General features: G+C 39.2%; 1 protein-coding gene, 1 long non-coding RNA gene and 1 other non-coding gene across 8 annotated transcripts in view; 2 read left to right on the top strand and 1 right to left on the bottom strand.

The window, feature by feature from the left end:
- The window catches only part of PLCB1 (phospholipase C beta 1), a 696728-nt gene that overhangs the window by 87254 nt on the left and 595633 nt on the right, over window positions 1-13841 (bottom strand). The gene's annotated exons all lie outside the window — the stretch shown is intronic.
- LOC109274723 (uncharacterized) overlaps window positions 1-13841 on the top strand; it is a 92366-nt gene that overhangs the window by 36745 nt on the left and 41780 nt on the right. For all 4 annotated transcript variants that reach the window (XR_008417776.1, XR_008417777.1, XR_008417775.1 and 1 more), the window contains one exon: window positions 795-940. This is a non-coding gene — a long non-coding RNA (uncharacterized LOC109274723). The remainder of the gene's footprint in view (window positions 1-794; window positions 941-13841) is intronic.
- LOC128773565 (small nucleolar RNA SNORA70) lies at window positions 10982-11116 on the top strand. Its single transcript, XR_008417929.1, has one exon. It is a non-coding gene; the product is annotated as a small nucleolar RNA SNORA70 (small nucleolar RNA).

Here is a 13841-nt window from a genome sequence, read left to right as displayed (position 1 = left end):
ACAACTAACAGTGGAGGGGTGGAGGGCTCAGGTTCCATTCCTCATTCTGTGATATCAAAAATACCATTTGGGTCAATGGTGCTACATTTTCTGAATCTACATTTTCTTGTAATAAATGGGATTATTAATGCCTTTGTCTCTTGGAGGTACAGTGAAGCTGAAAGTAACACGAGTATGATACAAATGCAAGTTATAATCAACTGTGTATTTTAATTCTTGGTTTGTGCCTAATTCATTGTTTTTTTTTTATTTTTTCTTAATATTTATCTATTTTTGAGAGAGACCAAGTGTGAGCAGGGGAGGGGCAGAGAGAGAGAGAGAGAGAGAGAGAGAGAGAGAGAATCTGAAGCAGGTGCCAGGCTCTGAGCTGTCGGCACAGAGCCTGGTGTGGGGCTTGAACCCACAAATGGTTAGATCATGACCTGAGCCGAACTTGGACGCTTGACTGAGTCACCCAGGCGCCCCCAATCTGATTCATTGTTTAATTGCTTCAAGGACCATGAGTTGCCCATCTTAGAAATCGATGGCTGTGTCCTTGTGTGGGTAACTTCCAAAGAATGTCAGAAATTCTCTTCTATGGTACAGTGCCATTGAATTTTAACACATGCCATGAAAGCAATTAATTTACTGTCTTGCATTTATTATCAAACCAAGCTTCAAGAGGGCAGTGACTGTGTTTGTGTTTGCATATCCTTGGCCCTCTGCACAATTCCTAATATTTAGTAGGTGCTCAGTAAATACTTCTCAGTTATATAAAGGTACATAAGTCCCATCTCTTTCTCTTCCACATGGAGAACCTATGGAAACTTTTGCGATTACTCAGACAGCGGTAGTAATTGGACTCAACCCTTCTTACTGGAGCACCACGTAGACAGCGTGGGCTTCCTATGAAAGACCCCACTGCTGTTGACCCGTGATGGAGACTCTCAAATACAAGTAAGTTGACCAATTTAACATAAGTGGTTACTGCCACAGTGATAAGGCAACATAATCAGAGTATGGCAAACTTTCATCGATAATTTATGTATGTCTGGCACAGTTTGAAGAGTTTTAAATGTATTCGATTCCTATTTAATTCTAAGAACTGCACTATGAGGCTGTGCTTTTATCTTTGTTTTACATGTGAAGATCCTGACACCTGTGGATCAGGTTCTGGGCTCACAGACACAGAGGTGATAAGTGACAGAGCCGGGGACAAACCCAACAAATCAGGTTCGATGGCTTCCCCACTTCCCCACCTCTTTTCATTATGATTTTAGAAATTGTTTTTGAAAAAAAATCCTTCTCATGTAAGAGAATAAAACATCAAAGGAGAAATTATCTTAGAGAATTACAATAAAGAAAGCACATTAACTTAACATTAATGTGAAATTTGATGCATTTGTGAAGTGGACTAAATCTGAACAACTATTAACTGGGACTTGGGCCAGCAGAAAACCTATTTGATCACCCAAAAGAGATTGCCTGATCACGACCATCACAATTAAAGAAATCATGAAGGGGAGCCTAGGTCCGTTAAGCGTCTGACTTCAGTTCAGGTCATGATCTGGAAGTTTGTGAGTTCGAGCCTTGCATGGGGCTCTGTGCTGACAGCTCAGAGCCTGGAGCCTGCTTTGGATTCTCTGTCTCCTACTATCACTACTCCTCCCCCACTCAAGCTCTCTTTCTCAAAAATAAATAAACATTAAAAAAAGAAAGAAATCATGAAATATTACAGCTTTGTAGTACTATTTTTGAAACTCTCTAAATGTAAAATTCTGGTGTGCAAAGACTCTGGAAATTTCCTTGAGGATTCCTGCAATCCCGATTCTAGCTGAGGGTGTGCACTCAGCACCTTTCCTTCCCCAGAGCATCTTTCTTCTTTCTCATTCACCCTGAGGAGTTATAGAGGGTTATGCAAGGATCCCCAACCTTGGTTGCAATATCAGAATCACTCCTGGATAACTTCCTAAAAATGCAGATTCCAGGGCTCGTGCCTATGCATATGGACTCCAAATGTCTCAGGGCAGGGCCTGGAAATCAGTATTTTCAAAACCTCCTCTGGTGATTTGGAAACTTTGCCAGATTTGGGAAGATGTCTGTGGCCCGTCCTCATTCTGCTCAACATGGCAAAACCTCTCAGCAACGCTTTTAAATTCAATGGCCCTCATACTTCTGTTTCCACTTTGTCATCTGGTGTATCATTCACCTGACTTCAGAATGTTATTTTCTTGGTTATGCCAGTATCTGCTCACATTTCCTGCTCTCCTTCCACCTCTTGCCCTCATCCTTAGCCACCTCACCATCCAGTCACTGAAGTCCCTGACCCTGAGATCCCACAGCCCATCTCCCCATCCAATTCTTTAAAAAAATTTTTTTAATGTTTATTTTTTTTTGAGAGAAAGAGACAGAGCACAAGTTGGGGAGGGGCAGAGAGAGAGGGAGACAGAGAATCCGAAACAGGCTCCAGGCTCTGAGCTGTCAGCACAGAGTCTGATGCAGGGCTTGAACTCACAAACTGCGAGATCATGATCTGAGCCAACGTCGAACTCTTAACCTACTGAGCCACCCAGGTGCCCCTCTCCCCACCCAATTCTGACTTTTCTTTTGATTTGGTATCATACCTGACGCAATTGCCAGCCTGCACTCTCTCAAACTTCCACAGAAATTCCCTGGCTGCTGCGTCCGCTGGCCTCCTCCTTGTCCCTCCCTCAGACCATCTGCACTTGCTCTTTACTCTTCTCTTGAAAGAGTTCCCACCCCCTTGGCTCCCAGAACACGCACCTTTATCTAACTATTCATTTTAGCCACAGTCCAACAAATATTTATCAAGTACCCTAAATACATGTCACTATTCTACAAACTCTGGGCCAATGACCTGGCTTTCTAGATCTTGCTACTCAACGTATAGATGACCAGCATGGACCAGCAGCATTGCCTGGGAACACAACAGAAATTCAAGGCCCTTGTCCAGATCAACTAAACCAAAGTTGGCATTTTTAACAAGATTCTCAGGAGATTTGTGTTCACGTTACAGTTTGAGAGGCATTGTCTAAATTACTGAGAATGATGGAGACAATTTAGAAGAAGCCCTCTGTTATGGACTGAATGTTTGTGTCCCCCCCCCCCAAATTTATATATTGAAATCCTAACTCCCAATGTGACCGACTGTATTAGGAGGTGGGGCTTTGGGAGGTGGTTAGGTCAGGAAGTTTGAGAGCTCATGATAGGATTAGTGCTCTTATAAAAGAGATCCCACAGAGCTCTGTCACCCCTTCAGTCATGTGAGGACACAGTGAGAAGACGGCCATCTATGAACCAAGAAGTGGGCTTTCACCAGACACCAGGTCTGTAGCCTTAATCTTGGGCTTCCAGCCTTCAGAACTGTGAGAAAATACTCCTGAAACCAATACTGCACAGTACATTAACTAACTAAAATTTAAAAGAGAGAGAGAGAGAGAAAGCTGTAAGAAATAAATGTTTTTGGGGGTGCCTGGGTAGCTCAGTTGGTTAATTGTCCAACTCTTGATTTCTGCTCAGGTCATGACCTCACAGTTTGTGGGTTTAAGCCCTGTGTCGGGCCCTGCACTGATGGCACAAAGCCTGCTTGGGATTCTCTCCCTCCCTGTCTCTCTGTCTCTCCCTCAAAAATAAATAAACATTAAGAAAAAAGAGAAATAAACATTCATTGTTTGAGCCATTTAATCCGTGGTAATTTGTTATAGCAGCTGAAAGAGACTAAGACATTCCCTTATATTCCCTCTTCTCTGTCTCAAATGATCTTTGGAACTTTATCTACATTCTCTTCATTACCCCAAACTCAGCTTCCCCACTTCTGATGCAAGGGTAACATTTCTTTCCTGGCATGGCTGTGAAAGCTGAGAGGAAAAACACGCATGCGAGTCCTACTAGACCACTTGGTAGCTTCCTAACTTGGTTTCCTCACCTTTCCTTCCAAGAGGAAGGTTCTTGCCCTGGTTTCCCAGACCTGATCTACCATTTTATTTTCTCCTCTCAAACTTCCTTCTGTGCTGGACACATTCCCTTTGCATAAAAACACATCTCTGTTTTCCTCACCCTCCCAGAACCCTGAAATTTTGTTCCATCTTGGACCTTCCTTTCATTTCTAACCCTAAGATGGAAGACCAGTTACTGCTCCCAAAGCTTCAATGTCCCAGCTCCATATTTCAACTCCACCCTCTCACTTCCACTTCAACCACTGGAATTCACCTGATTTTGCTTTGAGATTACAAAAACTTTTTTGTTATTTATATTTACTGGACATTTCTCAGGACATAGCTTTTATTATTCCAGAAATTTGAAAACTTTCTTAGTTCATAGTGGCCTTAGGATCTTTGTAATTTTTTTCATGGTATCCTTAAGCTAAAAGAAATAAAAGGAGGGGCACCTGGGTGGCTCAGTCGGTTGAGCTCCGACTTCGGCTCAGGTCATGATCTCGCAGCTCATGAGTTCAAGCCCCGCGTCAGGCTGTGTGTTGACAGTTCAGAGCCTGGAGCCTGCTTCAGATTCTGTGTCTCTCTGTCTCTCTGTCTGCCCCTAACCCACTCGCATTCTGTCTCTGTCTCTCTCAAAAATAAATAAACATTAAAAAAATTAAAAAAATAAAAGGACAGTTCATTTGTGAAATAATTAGGTCCAATCTTAATAGTAATACTTTTCACAGCGTCCAACAGATGTTGCTGTTTCCTTAAAAAATGTAAAATATACCATCAGTCCCCAATGAGTTCAACATGGTACCTCAGTGCCTTTATCCACAGCTAGGGATGATGACTTTATCCTATCCTTCTGACAGTGTGCCAGCTGCCAACCACTCTCACACAAAACTCTCTTTCTTTAATTTATAGTATCTTCAGTAATTAACACAGTCGCTTTTTTGACTCTTCAGTTCATTTCAGCATTATCAACTGCCTTTGCCCCACTCTACCTGAGGATGGCTCACCAGCATCTCAACATTTTATAAGCAAGTTTAGGTTTTGTCTCTCATAGAAGATAGGTCATCGTATTTTCCCACTAATTATTATCATTCAGTTCAAAAGTGGACACTATGTTTGATTTCCTTCTTAGGTACTTTCCACATCTAGTGAGTCATGGAGATTTGTCAATTATTCCTGTTACGATGTATCTCATGGCTTTGTGTTCATAGCATTCTGGTATAGATTTTCACTAACTCTGGTCTGGACTCAGTGAGAATTCTCTTCCTGCCCTCAGTTTCTCATCAGTCTTTCCACTACATCCCAAATATTCTTCCTTTTCGTATGTACCAAAGCCTTAACTGGCCCTCTTTCCTCAACTGCTCCAGCTCTAAATTTCCTGACTAGCATTCACCATATACAGATAAACTAGGCAGTATTTTGTTCTCAGAACTGTCCAGGCACACACCTGCTTCTATACTTTGTCTCATGTTATTCTTCTACCTTGATAATATTTCCATTTGAATGGGAGACAGCACGATGTAGAACATTCCCATGATTGTAGAAAGTTCCATTATACTGGGCTACTCTAACTGCTTCTGATAAGGGAGTGGGTACCAGCCAAGGTATCTACCTCTTTTTGCCTCTTCCCTTTGTAAGCCAGCCTTCATTGATACACCCCTTTGACAGCCCAGATAACTCTAGGTTTTGACCCTTTACTGGCTTTTCTGTAAAATATCACTTACAAAAATAAATAAATGAATAAATAAATAAGTAAATAAATAAATAAATCACTTACAGATATTTACCTTTGTGTGTATATACTTTATTATTGCTCCCCAAGAGAATGCCACCACTGCAAACTCCTTTTCTTAATATTTTTTCTGGAACCCCAGACACTATACAAAATAGGTGCTCAGAAAATGTGAATGAAATCTTTTTTAAAAAGTTTGTTTATTTATTTATTTTGAGAGAGAGAGAGAGAGAGAGAGCACACGATGCCAGCAGGAGAGGGGCAGAGAGATAGGGAGAAAGCAAGGATCCCAAGCAGGCTCTGTGCTGTCAGCGGAGTCAGGTGCACAATTGACTGAGCCACATAGGCACCCCAAGAATGAATTCTTTTAAGTTTTAAAACCACACTGACCCTGACGTTGATGATAACAATGAAGTATCATGTCTAACGCCATGGACTGTCTTAATAGAAATACTATAAAAAATATATATATATATATATTTAACAAGCTAGGTTTTCTTTGGGAATAAATGCCTTATAATTAAATGTTTTTTAAAACATGGCTTTTGCATGCAACTAATGAAAACAGTGTTTCCATAGAATCATAAAGAGTATGTAGTTATAAAACGACAACATCTCTGTGTTTAATATGGCAAATATGTAAATGTCTTTCCATCCTGCTCAGTTCCCCTTGGTCTTTCCCACTCTTCCATACTACAGACCCCTCCCTGTAGCATTCTGCCCTTTCCAGCTATTTTCAAAAGACCATCACTCTCACTGTAATTCTGCCTTTTCGGCATTTACTGTTTTCGTTTAATCTTCCTCTACTTAAGGTCCAGGAGGCAGAATGATTAATATTATGTCTTTGTTAATAATATGCCACTATTGTCAGACTCCCACAAAACTGGCAATGGGATTATATGTATATAATATTTACATATATATATTATATATATATATAATATATATGTATAATATATATATATAATCTCAATAATTTATCTCTTTCCTACACTAAAAAGAGAGTTGGGGTTTACCTATGGTTTTCTCTACCCAACACTACTTCTCCAGGAAGAACTTCTGTTTTCTGAGAACTGGTTCTATGCCAAATCAGCTTCCTATGGGAGCTACTGTATTTTTTTTTTACCCCCATCCCTTGGCCAAAGTAACTGGTCTAGGGGAGGCATTGATCCAAGCTGGACCAGTCATACCCTGACTTTAGCCACAGATGATTGGTCTAAGGTTGCAAGTTTGGTTGATCACATGACCTTAACAAGCCTTTTCCTCCAGATTTTTCCAACCTGCTATTGGAGAAAGAATAACTTAGAAGGGTTGGTGCCTATATTTTCTAAAGAAGGGGAAGTCTATGTGCTGCTGGAAAAGAATAGTGCTAATACACATTGAAAAGCAGGAGAGAGAGAGAAAGAGAGAGAGAGAAAAGGAGGGAGGGAGAAGGACACACAGAAGAACAGAGAGAAAAGGAGAGAAATACAGGTAGACAGACAGGCAGACAGAAATAGAAAGTTTTGCCAGTCGTTTCTGGCATCTAGTTCTCCATACCTTCCCTTTCCCGGTTTGGATGGACAAACTTTTCTCATGTGATCTACTTTGTATCTTTCTTGTATATAAGTTAGTTCAATATTGATTTCTGTTACTTGCAACCAAGAGAATCCTGACAAAAAAAAATAGAAATAGGAACCTCCAAATAAGATAAAGGAACCTCTCTGAGTTTTGAGTCCAGGATTTCTATTGCATAAGATGTGAAAATAGGACCCAGAAGAGGGATTTTTCACAGAATAATGAAGTGTTTTTTTAACTAACCTAAGGTACGCTCATTTTTGGTGTATTTATTAGCAGATAGACTCTACTCACAGAACTGATCAATCATGTATTAATCACAAAACTCACTGAAGATAGGAAAGAAGAAAAGATTAGTTTAGAATTCTTAGGGAAAAGAACCTAGAGAATACATGGTTAAACTGAAATGCAGTAAACAACATTTAATTTTAACTTTTTATATGATTCTTTTTCCTGGCCCAAAGGAATAGACACATTTCAGTCATTGGGCTTATTTGTTTACCACTCATGACAACTCTTTTAGTTAAATGTTCCAAACCTTTTAAGGAGCGAAAAAGGAAAGCCCTGGGGGAATATAATTTCATGCTTATTTTCAGCTCCGTGCTGAAATTCACTAGGGTTAGCCATTTGAGGGTGAGAGAATGGTTTCCATGGAACAGAATAGTTCCTTGACTCTAACTCAAAAGGGATAAAAAAACAAACGTGGACAGAAATTGTCATGTTTGGAGTCTCTTCTCAAGAAGGACAATTTGGAAAATGAACAAAAAGTCAAGTATAGAATGTTCACATTTCAGGCACAACCCATCCTCCTTCCCCTTCCAGGAATATCCAGAGAAGGTACCACCCTCTTTTTCTCTCAAAGCATCCACTCTGAATTTTCATTATAATTTGTTTTTTTTGTTTGTTTTTTTGTTTTTTACTTCTACAAAGAATTTATTCACTAAGTAATGATCTATGTACTAAATGCATTATTGACACTTTAAATTTTTTTAATGTTTATTTCTGAGAGAGAGAGTCACAGAGAGAGACAGAGCATGAGTGTGGGGAGGGGCAGAGAGAGAGGGAGACACAGAACCTAAAGCAGGCTCCAGGCTCTGAGCTGTCAGCATAGAGCCTGATGTGGGGCCCAAACCTGCAAACTGGGAGATCATCACCTGACCCGAAGTTGGATGCTTAACCAACTGAGCCACCCAGGCACCCCCGTTAGTGACAATTTAAATGCAAGGTGAATGTTCACTCTGGTATGTATCCTAGCCATTCGAATTGAGAGAAATATTCATTCATTCATTCAACCAATATTTACTGAGCCCCTATGGTGTACTGGACACTGCACCAGTATTGAGGGTCTAATTGTGAGCTAACAGATAGGTCTGATCCATGTGGAACTGATATTCTCCACTAGCTCTCGATTCTTTTCAGAATGAGCATAAAATCTTGGACTAAAAGGGCAATGATCGTTCTCTGAGATATTCTTTCATACCTATGAAATTATTCTTTTTTAAATTTGCATAGCCACATAGAATTTACAGTAGCTTATTTGGGTCTAAACGTCTAAAGGATCTTTGGAAAATTTTCCTTGTTGGGCTAAATAAATAAATAAATAAATGGGAAAACCTGACCAAGATTCCTAGTTCAATGTCAATAAGTTGGCACAATGAATTCATAACATTTAAAATTATTTTTCATTTTTAAACTATGCTGAGGTAAATATCAGCTTTGCAGCTTTCTGAAAATATAAATCGATCATTGTAACATACTCCCTTGAATGATATTTTGATATTCTTTCATGAGGTTATCGACTGAAAATATTTTCAAACTTTTTAAAATATCAAGAACTTTGATAAAGGGAGCTCTATTTAAGGTATGCTAATGATGCTTGGGTTTGCCAGTGAGTAAAGTTTGCATTTCATCAAGTTAGTTGAGATTATTATATCTGATTCAATCAATGAAGAAAACAACCAAACCACCACAGTTCTAAGGTAAGGCTTCATAATTTTAAAAGATGTCAAAATCATTTAATGTAGAATAAATAAAATAAATAAATATTGGTTACTACTTACATGTGGGTAAGTAGCAAAAATGCTCAGACTGGCGGTTTTCAAATAATTAGCAAAGGAGATCTGATTAAAAGATATGTGATTTGTCCTGTGGTGTGTTACTAAAATAGGGCAATAAATCATGGGTTGAATATTTCAACAGTCCCTTTGGAATACAGACGTCCCTTTGGAATATAGACTCAGAAGAGCTGCCTGTGAAGATAAATACCACAGCATGTCACCTACTTTTTTTCTTAATGCAAAATATATCATATCAGCATCTTGACTTGTCAGGGGGGGAGGCAATGAGTCTTATAATTCCAGAGGGCACAAACTAAATTATCAGACTTGTGGGTTCTATTTTGGAATTTTCCTTTGAGCAGATTCCCTTCTGTTCCCTAAGCTTCTTTAAGTTGACATAAGTCAAAACTATTATTTTCTTTGCCTTTGGGGATGGTTCTGTTTACAGACTTTTTTTCTTAATGTTACCTAAAGAGTTGCCAATTAACACATAGAAGTACATTAAGATATATTGTGCACACACACAAAATAAAAACCAAAGTTTATTTATTGCTTTAAATTAAAATCCTCATTATTATTTTTATAGTCCCAAGAGTTGGATCATCTCTGATTTTATAATTAAAGGAAACTAGCATTATTGTCAAAGGGAGAGTTTACAGGCATTCTTGTACAAAATTTTTGTTTTAGAAATGAGGATACACTCAAAGAGGTGAAATGGTTTAGCTAACATTATGCAACTAAAAATGGAAGTCATGTCTTCTCACTTTAAATCTTGTGCAAATAGTTCTTTGGTAAAGAATGATGACTATCTTCTAGGCACTGTGTTAAGTGTCTTTGGATTATTTTATTGCACCTCATATCCAAATTATGACAGCTGTGTGTACATTATTGTTCTACTTCTCCACCACTTACTGTGTTCACTCTCTTTGTCATATGACTTGCAGCTCCTCTAAATAAAAGATAGAATCTATTTCCCTAACCCTTAAATCTAGGCAAATCTTACAATTTGCTTTGACCAAAGATGGAGAAAGAAGTTTATGAGACCTCTCAGAACACCTTGCCCATTTCCTCTTGCTTTCAAGTGGAATTATTTTCATTCCACATAAACAAGCCCAGGGTAGCCTGATGAGTGATGAAACATGTGGATCAGTCATCTGTCTTGACCCAGCTGACAGTCCGCCAACCTTCAGAAGCAGAGCCCCTAGGTGAGGGGCAGCTGAACCAGAGACACATAAATGAGCCCAGCCAACACTAGAGGAACCATCCAGTTGAGTCAAGCTCAAATTGCTACACACAGAATCATGAGCTAAACAAATTGTCATTTTAAGGCAATAAGTTTTGAGGTTGTTGTTATGCAGCAAAGCTACCTGATAAAGATGGGCATTCTATTAGTAGATCTGTCTGACTTCACAACCTGTACTCTTAACCACCTTAAGCCCCTAAGGGCAGGGACTATAGTTAGGCTTGGTTCACATGGAATTCTCCCACCAGTATGAGGCCTACAGTAGGCCTTCAATAACTTTTGATGAATTGATGAATTAATGATTATATAAGTGTATTTCATACTCTAACTTGCCCAACCTCTGAAAATAATAAATGCAAAGATACCACATGAATTCTGTGGGTCAAAAGGAGACAATCCAACAGAAAAGTAGGCAATAGATGTGAATGGGCAGTTTGTAAAAAGAAAAAAGGACTATAATCTGCAGCCAATTAAGCTGAATACGCTCTATCCCCCCTGGGGGCCTGGTGTGCAATAGTTGCAAACAGTGGCCTCTGTGGTAGTGTGTGCAGCTTGTTGTTTGTATTGGTTGCCCTAAGGGACCATGGAGACAGCCCTTTCCAGTGGACACTCATGTCTGATTTGCTATCCCCAGTCGAAGCTCCAGACAGTTTTGCAGGGTGCCTTTGGAAAGCCTCAAGTCACAGTGACCAGGGTCCACATTGACCAAGTCTTCATGTCCATCTGTACCAAGCTGCAAAACAAGGCGTATGTGATTAAGGCCCTATTCAGGGCCAACTTCAAGTTCCCTGACAACCAGAAGAGTCACATTTCCAAAAAGTGGGACTTTAACAAGTTAATGAATTGAGGAATGAGCCAATGATGCCTAAAAAGCTGCTCATCCCAGATGGCTGTGGGGTGAAATACATTCCTAATCATGGCCCCCTAGACAAATGGTAGACCCTCCACTCTTGAGAGTCTTGGTGTTGCCCTCTTCTTGCTCATGCCCACCAATAAATCCTAACTCCTGTCCAAAAAAAAAAAAAAAAAAAAGGAATACAAATGGCCAAAACAAACATGGAAATATACTCATGTATGTGCATAATTACAGAAATGGATTTTAACATAAAGATAATTTATACATATACATGTACATATATACACGTGTGTGTGTATATATATGTATATATATACATATATATATATACACACACACATATGTAAATATATGAGAACAACTTCACTCTACTAGGGTTACTCAATGATGATCAAAAAAATTTACAAATAAGAACACATTTTGACAATTCTTTCATTCTTTATTTCATTACTAAAGTCTTTATTTATTTGTAATTTCTTATTAGGTGGAAAATGTAAAGTTTTTAGGAAAGTTATTTATTTATTAAGAAAAATAATCCCATGTTAGAGTCAGAATATTGGAGGAAGACAGATAAATACCACGACTCAGTAGAGTTACTTTCTTCCTGACACTGTAATTACTCCTGGCCCATATACTTTAGCTGGCTGGCCATAGAAGGGAGAAAATTCAAGGTTGGCTTCTGTAGAGGCTGCAACAGCAAATGGTGCTCATAGAAATAATCAAAAGGAAGACAATGATCTCTATCAATCTGTAGCAAGATGTCAAAAATAGCAATACACATTTATAATAGAAGTCAAGATTTCCTAGTCAATTCATGTATTATTTTATTTCATTAATAGCCATGATTTGTGGACATTATCTTATTATTCCTCCTTATAGTTCTATGAAGTGAAGAATATTCTTAGTTCCATTTGGTAGATGAGAAAATGGAAATTCAGAGTCATCACATAGTTACTCAGTGCAAGAGCAGTGGCCAGAAATGACATTTGACTCTAGACCCTCATTCATCACTACTCACATCCTGATGGGCCATCCATTAGTAGCTGGTCAGTATTCAACCACAGCTTTTACCATGAAACACATCTTTCAATCTCTGGGATCAGCAGGGACTTGGGGAACTCAGGTGGATGGATACTAATGTTGGTTTGGGTCCATTAAATGATTGCTGGTGAGATAAGCGGGACTATGTAAAAGAAGAATACCAGCCATTAAGGTTGATGTGAAGGGGGAAATGAATGGGACTGGTACATTTGGGAGACCTAAAATATGAGAAGCAAAGCAAAGCAAAACAAAACAAGCCTCTACAGAGGATAAAGAGTGTGGTGACTATGAGAGAAAATGAAGAAATCTTTTCTTGAAGCCATGAGAAAGAAGGAAACAGAGAAGACTAAATGGCAGGCTAGGTACCATTGCAGTTGAGAAGTGACCCCGGCAACATCACCATGTAGTCTCCTCTCACTAGGCGGTTTTTCTGCTTGAATGTGATGCTAGGTCTCATTACTGACAGTGATCAAGAGTCCCCAGAAAGACTCCCTAAGACTTTCTATCACTTACCAAAGTCACTTTTAAAATGAAAACCTAACCCTAATGGTATGACCAAACTCAGGGTCAACCAATGGCTGTTGATGAAAAACCGATTAAATTAGAGCAGATTCCCCAATCCTATAGTTGGAACAGGGGTCCCCAGCTAGGGTTCACAGATCCTCACAGTATCTATGGAGAGATTTCAGGGAGTGCAAGAACTTGAATGGGGTTGGGGAATTTATATCTTTATTTTCACTCACCTCTACACGGAAGTAACTGTTTTCTTCTGTTGCCAATATAGGCAGGAAATCACATGAGTGATTTCCACAGGCCCTGTGCTTTTGGCACCAATAGGTATCTCCATCCAGCTTGAGGATCAAGCCGTGAATAATGGGGCACATGCTGTATTTCCCATTTCAACCAAAGGGAACTTTAGCCTTATTCCAAAATACATTTTGAGCAAAGATAAGGATCCACGGCTCTAGAACCCAGCTTCTTTAATTTGAATGTGTAACAAGTCACCCGGGACACCTATTAAAATGCAAATTGTGATCTAGCACGTCTGGGGTGGGGCATGAGATGCTGCTTGTCTAACAGGCAAGATCCCAGGTGATTTGGGAACCACACGTGGGTAACCAGGCTGCAGAGCTATTTGGATACAGAGTTTTAAGGATAAAGATTCTTCTTTGGACAGGTATAAAAATTTCTTTGAAACTATTGAGTCTATGAAGTTTGGTGTGCATTTTATACCTCCTGTGAATAGTGACCTCAAAAATATTGTTTGTATTTATCAATTTATGGAGTTATGTGAATTGTTCCCACATCTAGGGTTTCGTATCAACTTGCTGATACCTTTATTATTTCATTTATCGTATGCTGTTGTAACTGTTTGTGGTACCTGCTCCCTGAATGTGTATGAGGACCACATCTTCTTCATCTC

Source organism: Panthera pardus, unplaced genomic scaffold, assembly GCF_024362965.1.
Source record: "Panthera pardus isolate Hobbes unplaced genomic scaffold, ASM2436296v1 HiC_scaffold_25, whole genome shotgun sequence".
NCBI classification, from domain to species: domain Eukaryota; kingdom Metazoa; phylum Chordata; class Mammalia; order Carnivora; family Felidae; genus Panthera; species Panthera pardus.
The sequence above is the reverse complement of the archived record's forward strand: the minus strand, read 5'-3'. Positions and strand labels throughout refer to the sequence as shown.